This window comes from Hemitrygon akajei, chromosome 17 (assembly GCF_048418815.1).
Source record: "Hemitrygon akajei chromosome 17, sHemAka1.3, whole genome shotgun sequence".
In the NCBI taxonomy this organism is placed as follows: Eukaryota; Metazoa; Chordata; class Chondrichthyes; order Myliobatiformes; family Dasyatidae; genus Hemitrygon; species Hemitrygon akajei.
The window spans coordinates 88,931,385-88,951,578 of NC_133140.1; the positions used below are offsets into that span (position 1 = coordinate 88,931,385).

The following is a 20,194-nucleotide window of genomic DNA, read 5'->3' on the forward strand; positions in this document are numbered from 1 at the left end:
CCGAGCGTATTAAGACGGCCCCGCCAACGGCCATCGGCAACGCGACCCCGAGGACTAGGGGCATGTTCTTCCCAGCAGAGTCCCGGACCTCACAGCAGCAGCACCAACGAAGGTCTTCCTGGAATTTCCCGATGTTTTTCCATGCTACCACGTCCGTTTTCAATCGATTATGATTGCGCACGGCACCCCACTTCACAAATAACAGATAATCAGTTCCGGAGTGGCTGCTGCAAGCTGCGTCGCGCCATCATCTTGGATGAGATTATTATGAGATTAGGGATGAGATTATGGAATACCTGGAGGCACAGGACAAGATAGGCCAAAACCAGCGTTGTTTCCTGTAAAGAGAATCCTGCCTGACTAACCTACAGCAATTTTTGAGGAAATTACAAGCAGGGTAGACAAAGGAGATGCAGTAGACGTGGTGTACTTGGATTTTCAGAAGGCCTTTGACAAGGTGCTGCACATGAGGCTGCTTAGCAAAATAAGAGCTTATGGAATTACAGAGAAGTTACTAGCATAAATGGAGCATTGGCTGATCGGCAGAAAACAGAGAGCGGGAATAAAGGGATCCTATTCAGGCTGGCTGCCGGTTACCAGTGGAGTTCCACAGGGAACATTTTACGATGTTTGTCAATAATTTGCATTATGGGATTAATGGATTTGTGGCTAAATTTGCCAATGATACAAAGATAGGTGGAGGAGCGGGTAGTGTTGAGGAAACAGAAAGCCTGCAGAGTGACTTGGACAGTTAAGGGGAATGGGCAAAGGAGTGGCAAATGAAATACAGTTTTGGAAAGTATATGGTCATGCACTTTGGTGGAAAAAATAAACATAGAAACATAGAAAATCTACAGCACAATACAGGCCCTTCGGCCCACAATGTTGTGCCGAACATGTCCCAACCTTAGAAATTACTAGGCTTACCCATAGCACTCTATTTTTCTAAGCTGCATGTACCTATACAAAGGTCTCTTAAAAGACCCTATCGTATCTGCCTCCACCACCATTGCTGGCAGCCCATTCCACACACTCACCACTCTCTGAGTAAAAAAAACTTACACCTGACATCTCCTCTATACCTAATCCCCAGCACATTAAACCGCCCTGGGAAAAAGCTTCTGACTAGCCACACGATCAATGCCTCTCATCATCGTTACACCTCTATCAGGTCACCCCTCATCGCTTGTCACTGCAAGGAGAAAAGGCCGAGTTCACTCAACCTATTCTCATAAAGCATGCTCCTCAATCCAGGCAACATCCTTGTAAATCTCCTCTGCACATCCTTCCTGTAGTGAGGCAACCAGAACTGAGCACAGTACTCCAAATGGGGTCTGACCTGGGTCCTATATAGCTGCAACATTATCTCTCAGCTCCTAAATTCAATTCCACGATTGATGAAGGCCAATACACCGTACGCCTTCTTAACCACAACTTTGAATGTCCTATGGACTCGGACCTGAAGATCCTTCTGATCCTCCACGCTGCCAAGAGTCTTACCATTAATACTATATTCTGCCATCATATTTGACCTACCAAAATGAACCACTTCACACTTATCTGGCTTGAACTCCATCTGTCACTTCTCAGCCCAGTTTTGCATCCTATCAATGTCCCGCTGTAACCTCTGGCAGCCCTCCACACGATCCACAACACTCCCAACCTTTGTGTCATCAGCAAATTTATTAACCCATCCCTCCATTTCCTCATCCAGATCATTTATAAAAATCACAAAGAGCAAGGGTCCCAGAACAGATCCACGAGGCACACCACTGGTCACCGACCTCCATGCAGATATTATTTAAATGGGGAGAGAATTCAAAAGGCAGAGATGCAAAGGGGCTTGGAAGTCCTTGTGCAGGATACCCTAAAGCTGGGGTAGCCGACCTTTTACATTCCATGTGTCAATTTTTTCACGCACAGGTTGAGATGCGCCATACGTCTTGTACCCCCATTCAATTTTTGTAAAAAATGTTAATATAGACATTTAGCATTTTTACATGATATATTATTTAATATAAAAACAAGATGAACATTACTTACCTTAATGAGACTTTTAACAAATATATTTTGTCTTCTTTTAATTTCTTCCTTTTTCTTAATAACATTCTTTCTGTAACTCAGACTCGAGCACTAGCTTCAGTTTTCCTTCTATTTCAGTCTGATGTTGTGTTTTATAGTGTCTATTAAGATCGTGTCTTCTATTATGTGAGAAAGTGTTTTCACAAACAATGCACAATGGTTTTCCTGCTGGACCCACTATAAATAAGTACTCATTTTCCCACTGTTCATTGAATTCATGCTTACTATCACTCTCTGCTTTTCTTTTGCTCATTTTCTTTTGCACTGTGATGGGTAACTGAATGTTAAAACAAGGCTTAATTTTCGAAAAAGTACAAAACTGAAGATGTTCACCAAGGACGAACAAAGCACATCTCCGTAGCGCACAAGTGTCAATTGTAAACTGACTGGGTAAAACCTGTGACGTACCGCTGGTGCAGACGCCTGGCACCTGAGGATCAAACAAGTATCAAACGTGTATTGAACAGTTATGGAACGTCTGCAGAACAAAAGTCCTACTTTCCTAGTTTGACTCATTGAACATTTTTTAAAATTGAAAACAGATTCATGTGAAAGAAGATAACATTCACTAAAAGATGTGCTCAAAATAATAAAATCACAAAAAATAATTGCTAAGTTTCAGATTTATTCTCAGTAAAACCCATTTCTAGCTCTAAGCTACTTGAATTCCTGTTACAGATTTTTTTTCTACAAATTGGTTTTTAGTTAATACTTTTTGCATGAGTAGGCTTTCTTTTTTATTATTATCACTTCTAATCATCCAATGCACCACAGGTTGCCCATCCCTGCCCTAAAGGTTAACCTCCAGGTTGAGTTGGTGGTGAAGAAGGTGAATGCAATGTTGGCATTCATTTCTAGAGGTTTCAAATATAAGAGCAAGAATGTGATGTTAAGGCTCCATAAAGCACTGGTGAGACCACATGGAGTATTGTGCGCAGTTTTGGGCTCCTTTTTTTTAGAAAGGATATGCTGACATTGGAGAGGGTTCAGAGAAGATTCACAAGAATGATTCCAGGAATGAAAGGGTTACTGCATGAGGAATGAACATCTGGTAGCTTTTGGGGTGTATTCCCTGGAGTTCAGGAGGATGAGGGCAGAATCTCATAGAAAGATTCATAGAAAGAATGTTAAAAAGCCTGAACGGATTAGGTATGGCAAAGTTATTTCCCGTGGTAGGGGAGTCTAGGACAAGAGGGCACGGCTTCAGGATTGAAGGACATTCATTTAGAACAGAGATGTGGAGAAATTACTTTAGTCAGAGGGTGATAAATCTGTGGAATTTGTTGCTATGAGCGGCTATGGAAGCCAAGTGATTGGGTGCATTTAAGGCAGAGATAGATTCTTGATTAGCCAGGGCATCAAAGAGTATGGGGAGATGGCAGGGGAGTGGGGATGACTGGAAGAATTGGATCAGACCATGATTGAATGGGGGAGCAGACTCAATGGGCCGAATGGCCTGCTTCTGCTCCTATATCTTATGGTCTTAAATATGTCTGCCAAGGCCCTAACAATGTATTCTCTACCTTCCCACAATGTCCTTGGATACACATGGTCACTGGAGATTTATGTGCTTTAAGCTAAGGTGGATATGTTCCATAAGACATCACAATTCTCTGCCCTGATTTCCATCGCTTCATGACCTTCTCTACAGTTAAATACAGAAGAAATACATTAATTTTAAACCTGCCCACCAGCCCATATACACTCAGTGGCCACTGTGTGCATGTTTGTGATCTGCTTCTGTAACCCATCCACTTGAATGTGTTGTGCATTCAGAGCTGCTATTCTGCACATCACTTTTGCAGTGTTATTTTGAGTTAATATCACCTTCCTGGCAACTTAAGCCAGTCTGGCCTTTCTTTCTGACTTCTCTCATTAACGAAACATTTTTGCCCACAGAACTGCTACTCACTGATGACTTGTTTTTCACACTATTCTCTAAACTCTGGAGACTACTAATGAAAATCCCAGGAGGTTAGCAGTTTCTGAGATACTCAAACCACCCTGTCTGACACCAACAATTATTTCATGATCAAAGTCACTTAGATCACATTTATTCCCCACTCTGATGTTTAGCCTGAACAACAACCAGGATAGTTCCTCAAATCTTGACACCCAGGAACTTGAAACTGCTCACTCTCTCCACTTCTGATCCCTGTATGAGTATTGGTATGTGTTTCTTTCTCTTACCCTTCCTGAAGTCCACAAACAGCTCTTTCGTCTTACTGATGTTGAGTGCCAGTTTGTTGCCTACTCCACTAGTAAGCATATCTCACTCCTGATCGCCCTCTCATCCAACAACAGTTGTATGATCAGCAAATTTATAGATGGTATTTAAGCTATGCCTAGCCACACAGTCATGTATATATAGAGTGGAACAGTGGGCTAAGCACACACCCCTGAGGTGCGCCAGCGTTGATTGTCAGTGAGGAGGATATGTTATCACCAATGCGCACAGATTGTGGTCTTCTGGTTAGGAAGTCGAGCATGCAATTGCAAAGGGAGGTACAGAGACGGTTGTGCTTTAAAATTCTTGGAGATCATCAGTTTCTGAAAAACAGAAACCACTCTATCTGGCACCAACAGCTGAACCTACTTCAAAACTGAGCATAATCTCCAGTGTTCTTGTATTCATTGCCTCAACTGATGAAGGCCAGTACCCCATATATGTTCCTAACCACAATATCTACCTGTGCTTCCAGGATCTTTGGACCTTACATTTTGACTTGTTCTGCTTGTGAATCTTGGACAAGAGGTAGAAAGAGGCTGTGTGAATCTGGGAGATTGCAATGTTGGAAGTAGTGGATTCAGGAAATGACTTCTGTGACTATTTGTGACTGTTTACTACGTCCTTCTCTCAATTTACATTGCAAAACTATTTCCATTGAAATGATTTCTGTAACATTCCTACAGTGTCAGGTATAACCACTTTTGTTTTGCATTTTAGTAATACTGAAACAACAGCAAACTCTACATGTGTAAGCTGGCAGATATATTTTTGATTAAGATGCTCCATCTGACCACAGATCTTTCCAAATAATGAAGGCAAATCTATTTCCTGGAGACTATTGATAAAGCATTTCAAACTTGGCGAAGAACTGTGAAAGCCATTGGTTTGCTGTTTCAGCTGATGTGGGAAAGCAGTAATCCTCACAGCTGTGACAGTAAAGAATCTCATTTTAAACAGCTCCTAGGAGATACCAGAATGTTTGGTGATGCTTTAAATTCTTCTAGTATAGAGTACAGAAAATTACATTTTTATTGTACTGAGGTGTCTAGAGGGGAACTATTCTGTATTTACTCTGGAAACAAATACAAAGTTGATAGAAGTGAGGTCATGGACCATATATTGATTACAGAGAAGGGGTTGTTTGCTGCCTTGAGGCAAATTAAGATGAACAAACCTCAGACCTCGTGGGAGCCTAGTGCAGAAATTACAGGAGCCCTAGCAGAGAAATTGAAAACATCCTAGCCACAGTTAAGGTACCAGAGGAATGGAGGATACCTAATGTTGTTCTGTTGCCTAACAAAGGATAAGCCAGGAGATTATAGGCTGGTGAGCCTAACAGTGGAAAGGTTTTTGAAAGTTATTTTAAGGGACCAGATTTGTGAATATTTGGGTAGACAGGAACTGATTAGAGCTAGTCACATGACTTTATGCCTGGTAGGCCATGTCCAACTGATCTTATAGTTCTTTGAAAATGTTACCAGAAAAGTTGATGAAGGCAAGACAATGGGTTGGTTAAGAAGTTTTCAGTTGCTTGGCATTCAGGATCAGGTAGTAAATTGGATGAGACATTAGCTTCCTGGGAGAAGCCAGAGAGTGGTAATTAGATGGTTGCCTCACCAATTTGCTGTGACCTGTGACTAGTGGTGTGCCACAGGGGTTGGTGCTGGGCCCATTGTTGTTTGGCATCTATATCAACAATCTGGATGATAGACATCAAACCAATGAACACTACCTCACTTTTGTTTTCTTTTGCTTGCTCCCTTTTTTGCACAACCTAATTGAGAAACATATACAGTTGCAAGATGGCAGATGGCGTTTAATGTGAATAAGTGTGAGGTTATCCACTTTGGGAGTAAGAACAGGAAGGCAGATTATTATCTGAACGGTATAGAGTTGGGTAAGGGAGTAATACAAAGAGATCTCGGAGTCCTTGTTCATCAGTCACTGAAGGTGAATGAGCAAGTGCAGCAGGCAGTGAAGAAGGCTAATGGAATGTTGGCCTTTATTACAAAGGGAATTGAGTACAAGAGCAAGGAAATCCTCTTGCATTTGTACAGAGCCCTGGTGAGACCACACCTGGAGTATTGTGTACAGTTTTGGTCTCCAGGGTTAAGGAAGGACATCCTGGCTGTAGAGGAAGTGCAGCGTAGATTCACGAGGTTAATTCCTTGGATGTCTGGACTGTCTTACGCAGAGAGGTTACAGAGACTGGGCTTGTACACACTGGAATTAAGGAGATTAGGAGGGGATCTAATTGCAACATATAAGATTATTAAGGGATTGGACAAGATAGAGGCAGGAAATATGTTCCAGATGCTGGGAGAGTCCAGTACCAGAGGGCATGGTTTGAGAATAAGGGATAGGTCATTTAGGACAGAGTTAAGGAAAAACTTCTTCTCCCAGAGAGTTGTGGGGGTCTGGAATGCACTGCCTCGGAAGGTAGTGGAGGCCAATTCTCTGGATGCTTTCAAGAAGGAGCTAGATAGGTATCTTATGGATAGGGGAATCAAGGGATATGGGGACAAGGCAGGAACCGGGTATTGATAAGGAATTGATCAGCCATGATCTCAAAATGGCAGTGCAGGCTCGAAGGGCCGAATGGTCTACTTCTGCACCTATTGTCTATTGTCTATAAAGTTTGTGAACCATCTGCAGTTATCTGGTTTTCTGCATTAATTACTCACAAAATGTGATCTGATATTCATCTAAGTTACAACAAGTATGTGAACCCTTGTATTTAATAACTGGTAGAACCTTCTTTAGCAGCAATAACCTCCACCAAATGTTTCCTGTAGCTGCTGATCAGACTTGCACAATAGCGAGGAGGAATTTTACACCATTCCTCCATGCAAAACTGTTCAGTTCATCAATATTTCTGGCAAACCTTGCATGAACACCCCTCTTCAGGTCATGCCACTGCATATCAATGGGTTTAAGGACTGGAATCTGACTGGCCATTCCAAAGCACAAATTTTCTTCTTTTTAAACAATTCTGCTGTTGATTTATTTTTGTGTTTTGGATTATTGCCTTGTTGCATCATCCAACTTCTATTGAGCTTCAGGTGACGGACCACTACCTGACATTCTCCTGTAAAATGTCTTGATACAATTTTGAATTCATTGTTTGCTCAATGATTGCAAGCTGTCCAGGCCCTGAGGCAGCAAAGCAACCCCAAACCTCCATGCTTCACAGTTGGGATGAAGTTTTGATGGTGTGTAGTGCTCTTTTTGCTCCAAATATAGCGGAGTGCATTTCTGCCAAAAAGTTCAACTTTTGTCTCATCTGACCACGGAACATTATCCCAGAAGCATTATGAAACATCCAGGTGGTCTTTTTGCAAACTTGAGACATGCAGCAATGTGTTTTTTTGGGGAGCAGTGGTTTCCTCTATGGTAACCTTCCATGAGCACCATTGTTGTTCGGTGTTTTTCTTATCGTGGACACATGAACAGAGACTTTAGCAAGTACTGGAGATTGCTGCAGTTCTTTTGCTGTTACCCTGGGTTCTTTTTCACCTCCTTTAGCATTGCACGTTGTGCTCTTGGTGTGATATTTGAAGGACACTCACTCCTAGGGAGAATAGCAACAGTACCGAATTTCCTACTTTTGCAGACAATTTTTCTTACTGTAGACTGCTGAACACTCAGATCTTTAGAAATACTTGTGTAGCCTTTTCCAGCTTCATGCATCTCTACAATTCTTCCAGGGTCCTCTGAAAGTTGTTTTGATTGAGGCATGGTGCACATAAACAGATCTTTTTTGAAAAGAGCAGGCTCTTTCAGTAACCTGCCTTTGTGTGTCTACTTTTTTAGTACCAGGCACCTCTACAATCCACATCTCCAATCTCATTTCATTGATTGGAACACCTGATTTCAAATAGCTTTTGTAGAAGGTATTACCCCAGAGATTGTTTAAATGGTGTACTCAGTACTGATGAGAAATACAAACTTTGTACAATTGTTTGCATGTTATTAGTTTAGGCAGATTGTGTTTGTCTATTATTGTGCCTCAGATGAAGAGAAGACTACATTTTATAAGTAATTAATGCAGAAAACCAGGTAATTTCAAAGGGTTCATAAACTTTTTCTTGCAACTGTATGTCTTAGTGTACGTATTTTGTAGTTTCTTCATTATGATGTATTGCAATGTACTGCTGTCGTAAAACAACAAATTTCACAGCATATGCCAGTAATATTAAACCTGATTCTGATTCTAAGTATTCTGTGCAGTGCTGGGCAGCTCTGTATGGGAAAGATATCAATAAGGTTGAAAGAGTGCAACAAAAATTTACAAGAATTTTGTTAAGACTTGAGGAACTAAGTTATAGGGAAAGGTTGAATAGGCTATGTCGTTATTCCTTGGAGGATAGAAGAATAGCAGGAAATATAATAAAGATATACGAAATTATGTGGCGTAGGGATAGGGTTAATGCAAACAGGCTTTTTCCACTGAGGTTGGGTGAGCCAAGAGCCCGAGGCCATGGGTTAAGAGTGAAAGATGAAATGTTTAAGGAGAACATGGGAAAAGTGTGGAGCGATCTACCAGTAGATGCAGGTTTGATTTCAAAATTTGTGATATTTGGATAGGTGCATGGGTGGTAGGGGTTTGGTCTGGGTGCAGATCGCTGAGGCTAGGCAGATTAACAGTTCAACATGGGTTGAATGGCCTGTTTCTATGCTACAGTTTTCTATGACGATGATCTCTACAAAATATGAGCATTGCACGCAAAGTGCTGGAGGAACTCAGCAAGTTAGTCAGCATACCTGGAGGAGAGTAAACAGTCAACACTTTGGGCTGAGACTATTCATCAGAACTGGAAAGGTCTTGGGCTGAAACGACTGTTTATTCCCCTCCATTGATGCAGGACTAACCTGCTGATATTCTTCCAGCGTTTTTTGTGCGTTGCTCAAGATTTTCAACATCTTTAGAATGTCTTATGTTAATTAAATATGAAGCACTTTGGCCATAAAGAGGTGTAAGGAAACAAAATACAATGTCTGAGTTGCATGAAGAGAAACAGTATCAATATTGAAAATAAAGTTAGGGGTAAGGAAGGCAAAGAAATAAAGCAACATCAAAATAAGGCAGGTATATGAGGTTTGGTATAAAACATGCTGGAATGATTTGGCAAGGTGGAGGCTATTAGTCAAGAGAGAGGAACAGTCAACATTTTGGCTTAAGAATATCCAGATCACCAGGACCAGTAAAAGTGAAAACCAGTGTTGCTGGCAGATAGGGCTAGAGAAAACAGGATATTTGTGATGAAAGATCCTTAAAAAATGTGTATACCTCATAGCTATCACTTTAAAAGAAAAAAAGCACTTCGAGACTACAATTTTTTTAAAAATCAATTGAAACACATGATGACCTAATCAGAGAAGAGAGGGAACAAAAGTATTGTAGCTGACATTGAAACCCCATGTTCAGTTGTTTTACATTCAATTTATCCCTCTGAGCCTCACCAGATGCTGTTTACCTGCCTCAAACAGACAGTGTAGCACAATTGGAATTCAGATCCACCAGCATAGAGGATACCACCTCTTCCGCACTGAACACCATCACTAAAGCAGAAGGAGTGCGGGTGAATCACTGCTTCGCCTAGAAGGCAAGTCTAAATCCTTGCATGGTGGGAAAGGGAGAGGCAAAAGAGGAGTTTTTGTATCTCCTACTGTTGCATGGCATAGTGATGTAAATGCCATCCACAAAGAAGACAAACATTGCCTCTACTTAGAAGTTTGCATCAGTTCAGCCTGTCATCTGAAATATTGATAAAACTTACATAGATGCACAATGAAGAGTATCCTGACTGTTTGTATCACATCCTGGTATGGAAACTCCTAGATCACTGAATGAATTTGTTAGACTGTAAAGCTGTGGAATGACTAGGACTAGAGCCCTTCATAACAATGAAAGTGAGTCTTGTATTTATAGTGTTTGTTGAATGTGAGATGGTGACAATTCATTGATAATCCCTTTGGATCTAATTTCAAATGAACATCCTTCCTCTCACTTTTCGTGGTGTACTTTGAGTGATACCTAATAACTTAAGTAATTACTCACTGTCTTATGTGACTAAATTGCATGCAAATACAGTGCCTTACAATACTGATCTGTAGCTTGGTCTTTAAAGATTGGGCAAGTTGAGTGCAGGAAGTACATTTTAGCATTTCAGTTCGACTATTTTCCAGTCCTGAAGAGGTGCACTTGACTTGAAAGGTTGTCTCAGTTTCTATCTCCACAGAGGCTGTGAAATTTACTGAATACTTCCAATATCCAGTTTTTGGTTTGGATTTCCATCATCTATATTTTTTTAAGCTTGGTTTGTTGTGAAACTGAAAATTGTGCAACAGAAAAATGCAGATGCTAGGGTCAGTTGTAGAGTGCTATGGAGCAAAGGCAAGTAAATGAATGGAAGTGGAAATTAGCTATCTGTGGGTGAATTTGTGGCCACCTATATCTTTGTTTAACACTAGTGCCACCAATGTGTGCGATTTCAATAATGTTCAAAGCACAGAGTTAATGAAAGCAGTTTCTTTGTTGTGATCCAAATCTTGCTTTGGAAATGCACAAAGGCCATACATGATTCAGATAGATGGTCATTTACTGCTGTGCAAAACCACCCTTATCTCCGCACTTCACAACACACAGCAAAAGAATTAGGGGACCAGAGATCATTGGGGTTTGTGGTTTTATGATATGGGACGTGAAAAGTGTCATCTTTACAAATGTATTAATATGATTTAGGATGAGTAGATGTCCAACTTGGCCCCTTTATGCTGAGATTAAGACCAATCTCAATTTTAAATTCATGGCTGCGTTCCTGTTTACTTCTCCCCTCACCACCTTCCCAAGTACCTTTACACCCTCTTGCTTATAAAGAATTTGACTAACTCTGAACTTCATATATATTCAAGAAATATACTACCCTTTGAGAAAGGAAGTTCCAAAGACAGAAAATCTCAATGAAAAAAAAAACTTTGCCTCATCCCTCTTTAAAAGGTGACTTCTTGTTCTAGATTCTCTCACAAAAGGAAATTTCTCTCTCTATCTCCACCCTTCAAGATTCTTGTGGAAAGAGAAACTGAGTTGATGTTTCAGGTTGAAAACCATCAGAATTGGAAATGTGAGAAATCAAGTTGGATTGAAATTGTGTCAAGGGTCGAGCAGTAGTGGTAAGGATTATGGGATTATCTCTGATACGGTGAAGCCAGAGCTGCAGAGGTACAAAGTTCAAAATAAATTTATTATCAAAGTACATACATGTCACCATATACAACCCTGAGAGTCATTTTCTTGCAGGCATTCACAGTAAGTACAAAATAAACAATAGCATCAATGAAAGTCGCATCCAACAGGGCAGACAACAACCATATTTCTAAGATAGAAATTTGGCTGACTGGCAGGAGACAAAGAGTTGGAATAAAGGGGGCCTTTCCTGCCTGGCTGCCAGTGAATAATGGTGTTCTGCAGGGGTCGGTGTTGGGACCACTTCTTTTCATGTTGTATGTCAGTGATTTGGCTGATGGAATTGATGACATTTTGGTCAGGTTTGCAGATGATACAAAGGTGGTTAGAGGAGCAAATAGCGTTGGGGAAGTCAGAAGGACTTAGACTGGGAGAAAGGACGAAGGGGTGGCAAATGGAATATCGTTTAGGAACGTGTATGTTCATGCTCTTTGGTAGAAGGAATAAAGGATTATTTTCTAAGCAGGAAGAAAATTCAAAAATCTGAATTGCAAAGGGATTCCCTTATTGGTCAGGGAAGCAAATGCATTGTTAGCATACATTTTGTGAGGACTAGAATGTAAACACAACGACACCATGCCAAGGCTGTACAAGACATTGTTCAGACCACCCTTGGAGTTTTGTGAGCAGTTTTGGGCTCCTTATCTTAGAAGAGATGCACTGGCATTGAAGAGGATCCAGAAGTCGTTTCCACTTTCTGGGAAGACAAGATGGCAACACTTCAGCCATATCTGAATGCCGTTCGTGCCACCCTTCAAGCAGCACTGTGTCTGGAAAACTTCTCATCACAGGTAGTGGAGAAGCATAATAAACCCGAAGTGGAAATGAGGAGCAGTAAAGAGCTTCTACTGCAGCCTTTGATCATCAGCAGGAATGAGAAGGAGAAGGGCCTTATTGAGGGCTCAATAAACTCTGTATGAGTCAGCATTGCAATCAAGCAGGCAGATGAGATTGAAAAGATCCTTTGTCACAAATTCATGAGGTTTATGATGATGCGAGCAGAGAATTTCTTCATCCTCCAGAGAAAGGCTGTTGAGGGTTACGATATCAGCTTCCTGATCACAAGTTCCACACTGAACAAATGTACAAACACAAATTGGTTGATTTTGTCATCCCACTTCATGGAGGAGATTGATAAAGAAGTCAGTGAAATGAAACTGTCATTAAATGCCAGAGCTCGCATCGTTGCAGAGGAGTTCCTCAAAAATTTCTGATGCTGCTTGCGTTTGCTTTCAACTGTCAAGATCAAGGTTACGAGGAACTATGTGAAACTGCATTGCTGGAAAGAAGCTTTGGGGCAGGGGTGGGTGTAATCATCTGCTGAAAGGAGGCTCAAACAATATCCTGACCAGCTTGCTGGAAGGAGCTTGTATAATAACTCAACCAGACTGCTGGCTTTATTATTAACAAATAATTTTTCAATTGATACTGTATTTACAGCAGCATATTATCTGCTGTAATTAGTTCTTTCACAAATTGAAGGGACCGAGCTATACATTTGTATTTTGAAAAATAAAAACTTTCATTCATAAAAAAAAGAGGATCCAGAGGAGGTTCATGAGAATGATTATGACCGTGGGCCTCTGTTTGCTGGAGTTTAGAAGAATAGGCTGGGGGTGGAGGGGGGTTCTCATTGAAAGGTTTTGATAGAGTGGATGTGGGGAGGACTAGAGGGATGTCCATTTAGAATAGAGATGGAGGAATTTTGTTAGCCTGAGGGTAGTGAATCTGTAGAATTCATTGCCACAGGTGGCTGTGGAGACCAAGTCTTTGAGTATATTTAAAGTGAAAGTTAATAGGTTCTTGATTAGTCAGGGTGTCAAAGGTTACGAGGTGAAGCAGGTGAATGAGTTTGAGAGGGATAATTCCATTGGCCACAATGGAATGACAAAGCAGACTGATGGGCCAAATGGTTTATTCCTATGTCTTATGGGCACTTCCCATTCCCATTCTGACATGTCAGTCCATGTCTTCCTCTACTGTTGTGATGAGGCCACACTCAGGTTGGAGAAGCAACACCTTATATTCCATTTGGGTAGCCTCCAAACTGATGGCATGAACTTAGATTTCTCGAACTTCCAGTACTGTCTCTTCCCCCCCCCCCCCCCCTCACCATTCTCCATTCCCATTTCCCTCTCACCTTATCTTCTTACCTGCCCATCATCTCCCACTGGTGCTCCTCCTCATTTTCTTTCTTCCATGGACTTCTGTCCTCTCCTATCAGACAACCCCTTCTCCAGCCCTATATATCTTTCACTAAGCAACTTCCCAGCTCTTTACTTAACCACTGTGCCCCTCCCAATTTCATCTATCACCTTCTTCCCCTTCCCTCACCTTCTTATTCTGTTACTCATCATTTTTTTAATCCAATACTGATGAAGGGCCTCGGCCCAAAACGTCGACTGTACTCTTCCATAGATACTGCCAGGCCTGCTGAGATTTTCCAGCATTTTGTGTGTGTTGCTTGGATTTCCAGCATCTGCAGATTTTTTCTTGTTTGTGTTTCATAATAAATTGATGAATCTAATGATGGATTGTGTGGTCAGATAATTATTCACACATCCAGTGAAGCACTGTTTTTTTTCAATACATTGATGCAATCTAATTGTAGCAAGTTTAAAGTCTAAAAGCTAACTTCCTCCAATTGATTGAAAACAAATTGCATCACTGTATATTGTCTAGGTACATCCGATGTTTACGGTGCAGATTAAGGAAGTGCATCCTTTTACCTCATCAGTAATGGAATGAATGATTAATTCAGCCGCCTATCAGCTTTCTCCTTCAGTTCTAAATTCTGTTTGCTATCACAAATTCTTCCCATCTTAAAACTTCCTTTAGAAATACCCCCAGGCTGCTTACCATGTTATGTATGTCTTTTATATTTATTGAACATGCTCAGAATCAAGTAGGTGATTTTGTTGCATTTTTAAAGGCCAAAATGTATTAATCCTCCCTCTCCTCACCTTGGACTGCATTAATCCATGTCTCTCTCAAGTACAAGAAAACCAGATGATAAAGTGCAAAAATGACCATTAGATATATATAGGCATCCATTAGTCTCAAGAGATCATGGATTTGCACCTTGGAAAGTTTCCAGGGCGCAGGCCTGGGCAGGGTTATATGGAAGACCGGCAGTTGCCTATGCTACAAGTGTTTTAATACTTATTAAAACACAATAAGTGTAAATACCTATGATAGCTTATATACATTGATATAATCCAGGCCATGCTCTCTTCTCATTGCTGCCATCAGGAGGAATGTACAGGAGCCTCAGGGCTCACACCACCAGGTTCAGGAACAGTTATTACCCCTCAACCATCCGGCCTTTGGCTAGAGGGGATAACTTCACTCACACCATCACTGAACTGTTCCTCCAAGCTCTGGACTCACTTTCAAGGACTTTACATCTCATGTTCTTGATATTTTTTATTTATTTATTTATTATTGTAATTTTTTTCTTTCTTTTTATACTTGCACAGTTTTTTTTTGCACATTGGTTGTTGTCCATCCTGTTGGGTGCATTCTTTCATTGATTCTATTGTGTTTCTTGTGTTTACTGTGAATACCTGCAAGAAAATGAATCCTGGAGTTGTATGTGAGTGCGTATATATACTTTGATAATAAATTTACTTTGAACTTTGATTGTATGTCCATAAAGTGACGCTAGGCACAGGAGTGTCTGATCATAAGGTACTTTTTTTTAACTTTTACTTTTTGACTTTTACTTCAGACCGACTCTGAGAACATTAGTCTTTTTCCCCTATCCAGAAACAATACAGTGATAAATGAAGTGTGTTCCTAACCCAATTGAGTTCTCTTGCCATTGTTTCCCTTGCCATTTCTTTAACCTGAATGAAAGATCATTGAAACAAGCATTTAACAAAGAAAAAATCTTGAGTTGAATGAGGAAGCTATAAAAGCTGCATGATTTGATTTGTTTTCATATTCTGGGAAGAACTGAGAAGTTGTGTTCTGGAATCATTCTAATTTCACTCATTTCAGTGAGAAACAACCAATTTATTGTTACTAGATCCAGGCTGTTTCAAGAATCCTAAGCTTTTTCTCCAGAAGAGTGTTCCAGACAATAAGATTATTTATTATTAAATAGTTTATGTATGACTATCCATTTCCAGGGTGTTTTGTCTTAGAGTTAACCTCTGACTTTTCAAGCTTCTGGCTTTTTGTTTTTATCACTGAGGTCTATGACTCCAAGTGTGAGTAAACTTCCTTTAAAGCTCGCAGTAACTATATCTCACAGAGCAAGTTAAGTAATGTGACTTTCTCACATGCAGTTATAATGTTTAATCTAAACTCCCCCTTCGCTTTCCTTCCTATTTCTTGAAAGTGATGAATGCTAATGTAATTTTGTGTATGATCCCAAATGCGTGACCCAGAACACACTACCCCAGATTGTCCTGTAGATAGGTGAAATTGGTAAACACCCTAATGAAATGTCCCAGCTGAACTGGTATGTGGAAGAGCTTGATTCCTTTGACAGAAAGGAATGAGACTCATAAAGCTTGACGTAAATTGTTTCTAGCTAACTAAAAAAAACATCTCTAATGAGACTCAGGAAAGGTTGGTGCCCCACTCCCATCAGGGAGGAGGCTACATAGGAGCACCAGACTCAAACACCTTGCCCAATCAGAAAGGTTGATCAACACTTTCCCCCACTAACCCACCCCTCCACACCCCCAACCTGTCAGAGTCACCTTATGTATAGATACTCTTGTGCATAAAATCTATCCTATTTCTGTATTTATATTTATTGTATTTTTATTATTCTTTATCTTCCTGTGCTGTTTTTTTTTGTGTTGCATTGAAACCAGGGTAATAATTACTTTGTTCTCCTTTACACTAGTGTACTGGAAATGAAATTAAATAGTCTTGATAATTGACAGCTGTGTGATGGGAGCTTGCATGCTGGAGTAAAAAGAGTATCCTCAATCTTTAGTGAAGTTGTACTGTGAATTCATCATCAAGACATAAACCATTATCGTTCTGGTCAATAGAAAGTACTGGAATCTGGAGACATCTGAGACGTCTGGAGACCATTTAATATATGGTCATTGACTTAAAATGTTAAGTTTTGTTGTGTTATGTCTTGCCAAAGGGCTGCGGCCCAAAATAACAACTGTACTTTTTCCCATAGATGCTGCCTGCCCTGCTGAGATTTTCCAGCATTTTGTGTGTGTTGCTTGGATTTCCAGCATCTGCAGATTTTCTCTTGTTTTAAGTTTTCTCTTACTCAATTGGCTGACTAACTTGAGTATTTCCAGTACTTTCAATTTATTTTTTATTATTTCCAGTATCTGTGGTATTTTGCTCTTGTCATCACATATCATTGCTTTTTTATTTGTGTAGAACTTTACAGCACAAAACAGGCTCTTCAGCCCAAGATGTTATGCCGATATTTTAATCTACTCAAAGATCAATCTAACCCTTCCCTTCCACATAGTCCTTTATTTTTCTGTCATCTATGTATTCATCTTAGAGTCTCTTAAATGTCCCTAATGTATCTACCACTAGCACCGCACACTCACCACTAATTTAAAATATTTATACCTCTGACACTACCCCCCCACCCCGGATTGTTTCTTCCAATTACCTTAAAATTATGACCTCTCATTTTAGCCATTGCTGCCCTGGGGTGGAATGTCTCGAGCTGTCCACTCTATTACATCTCTTATCATCTTGTACACCTCCAAGTCGCCTTTCATCTCCTGCATTCCAAAGAGAAAACCCCTAGCTCACTCAGCCTCTCCTCATATTGTTCTCTTAGGTTTTTGCATACATTTGGAAAACCAGGTATAATTATAAACTAGTTCCCATTACAAAGGCGGACTAGGTGCATGATTTAGAATGGAGACTGTCAAATCTTTGCACTGTGATTCAGTTATCTTCTTTGGCTCTTGTAGGGTGTCAGTGATGGAGATCCACTTTAAATCAGAATTCTTCTCATTTGCTCACCACATTCCCCTGCCTCCATTCGTCAAAAACAGATTTTCCCAACTTGCAAAGGGATTGCTGAAAGGTATAAATGGTGAAAAGAGAAATATGTTGGAAGCAACTAGTATAATCTTAGAAACTTATATCGTGTGTTCCCTCAGCCTCTGATGCAGAGAAAACAACCCAAGTTTGTCCAACCTCTCCTTACAGCATATACCTTTTAAGCTTGGCAGCATCTTGGTAAACATCTTCTGCACCCTTTCTAAGGCTCCACATCCTTGCTGTAACGGGCAAACAGAATTGCAGTCTAATCCAAGCTGAGTATAGCTGTAACATAACTTCCCAGCTCTTGAACTTGTTTTTCCTCTTACATTTGATCAGCTGAAGTGTGGCACCTCACATTTGCTCAATAATTCTTGACATTTTCTATATACAGTGGACCTGGATAATCGGGAACACTTCGGGACCAGTACATTTTGCCTAATTATGCAGCTGCCCAACTAGCTGAAGCTTCGTGGAAATGGGTTTTTAAAGTTTTTTTAAAAAAAGACAAACTACTGGCTAACTGAATAACAAATTATGTATTTAAATTAAATACAGAATAAATTAGTAGGATTAATCAATACTACTACAGTACGATAAAACTGTATATTAATTGAATAGTTATCGACTGAGGAATTCGTCCAGTGTACACTGCCATGTTTTTTTGATTGACTGTAAATGAACAAAATTAGAGCTGACATGTAATGCATATCATGGACTGCATTCAAACAATGCTTTCAATGATTGCATTCTCCAATTCTTCGTAGTTCCTAACTTGTGAAAGGTTGTGAATTGTTTCATTTTCATTCCAGCCGTTTATGAAATCTCAAGGTCTGAATGCTTGAAACCGTAGTGAGCAAAACTGTTCTGAATTGTCTTGCTGCTTATTTTTTGCCAACTAACAGTGACAAAAAAAATCACTACATTTTGAACATGAACACACAACTAACACTATTTAAAAACTGTTTGCTGTAAGCACGGTGTCCTGTCTAACAGCCATAACGACTGATGCTAGTTAGAAACTGTTCAGCAACAGTTTCTTCCCAGTTAAGTGGTACAGTGTCCAAAATAAACTAAGGGAATCCCAGCTCTTTACACAATTTGTTTTTGTTTCTTTAAGAGATGTCTCAAATAGTGGCTGCCCTGATTAACCAATGGTCCAATTAACTGGAATCCACTGTATTAAATTGTTCAGTTACATATCAAAATGCAACTGAAAACTGCTGCCTACATCACCTCTCAATCCCTCCACTTTGCTTTTCTTATCTCACTACATAGCAAAATTGACATCTGTTTGTTTGAACCTGACATAAAATCATTATAAATCTAACAATCTAAGCAAGGAGACAGCAGATCTCCCTGGTCCTACAATGTACTTGACCTGATTGACATAGGTTTGCCTTAATCCAAGCCAACCCAACTGATTTCTTGCAGTCTGTTCGTAACCTGACACACAGAGCCTGAATCAGATTTGATATCACTGGCATATGTTGTGAAATTTGTTTTTATATATGTGTGTGTTGTGCAAATAAAAGAAACAAAATAAATAAAAATCATGAAATGCTGGCAGGACTCAGCAGGCCAGACAGCATCTATGGGAGGAGGTAATAACGACGTTTCGGGCCGAAACCCTTCATCAGGAGTGAAGTAACATGGGATGGTCGAGGGGGGATAAGAAGTGGGGGGAGGGATAAAGTAGAGAGCTGGGAAGTAATAGGCTGGAGGGAAATGGGCTAGGGGGAAGGTAGAGAATTATGGGAAATAAAAGAGAAAGAAAGGTAGGGCTGGGGGGAGAGATTATAGTGAGGGGGGAAAAGAGAGAGAAAGAGAACCAGACTAAAATAATAGATAGGGATGGGGGTAAGGGTGGGGGGGCAGGGGTATCAACGGAGGTCAGTGAGTTGGATGTTCATGCCAGCAGGAAGGAGGCTACCTAGGCGGGAGATAAGGTATTGCTCCATCGACCTGCGTGTGGCCTCATCTTGACGGTAGAGGAGGCCATGGACAGACATGTCGGAGTGGGAGTGGTCTGTGGAATTGAAGTGTGTGGCCACAGGGAGATCCCACCACTGCTGGAGGACAATTGAAGTGTGTGGCAATCCTCTGTAACATCCGCCACCTCCTACATGATCCCACCACCAACCACATCTTCCCCTCCCCCCCACTCTCGGCTTTCCGTAGGGATCGCTCCCTACCCGACTCCCATGTCCATTCATTCCCCCCCCCCCATCCCTCCCCACAGACCTCCTTCCCGGCACTCATCCCTGCAAACGGAAGAAGTGCTACACCTGCCCCCACACTTCTTCCCTCACCACCATCCCAGGCCCCAGACAGTCCTTTCAGGTGAGGCACCGCTTCACCTGCGAGTCAACTGGGGTGATATACTGTATCCGGTGCTCCCGATGTGGCCATTTATACATTGGGGAGACCCGCCGCAGACTGGGAGACCGTTTCGCCGAACACCGGCGCTCGGTCCTCCAGCAGTGGCAGGATCTCCCTGTGGCCACAGACTTCAATTCCACAGACCACTCCCACTCCGACATGTCTGTCCATGGCCTCCTCTACCGTCAAGATGAGGCCACACGCAGGTCGATGGAGCAATACCTTATCTCCCACCTAGGTAGCCTCCTTCCTGCCGGCATGAA

The 20,194-nt window shown here is 41.0% G+C and overlaps 1 protein-coding gene and 1 pseudogene across 2 annotated transcripts in view; both read left to right on the forward strand.

Annotated features, from left to right (window-relative positions):
* The window catches only part of zc3h18 (zinc finger CCCH-type containing 18), a 293,021-nt gene that overhangs the window by 188,821 nt on the left and 84,006 nt on the right, over positions 1-20,194 (forward strand). The window lies entirely within an intron of this gene.
* On the forward strand, positions 12,260-13,096 carry LOC140740890 (actin-related protein 2/3 complex subunit 4-like; annotated as a pseudogene).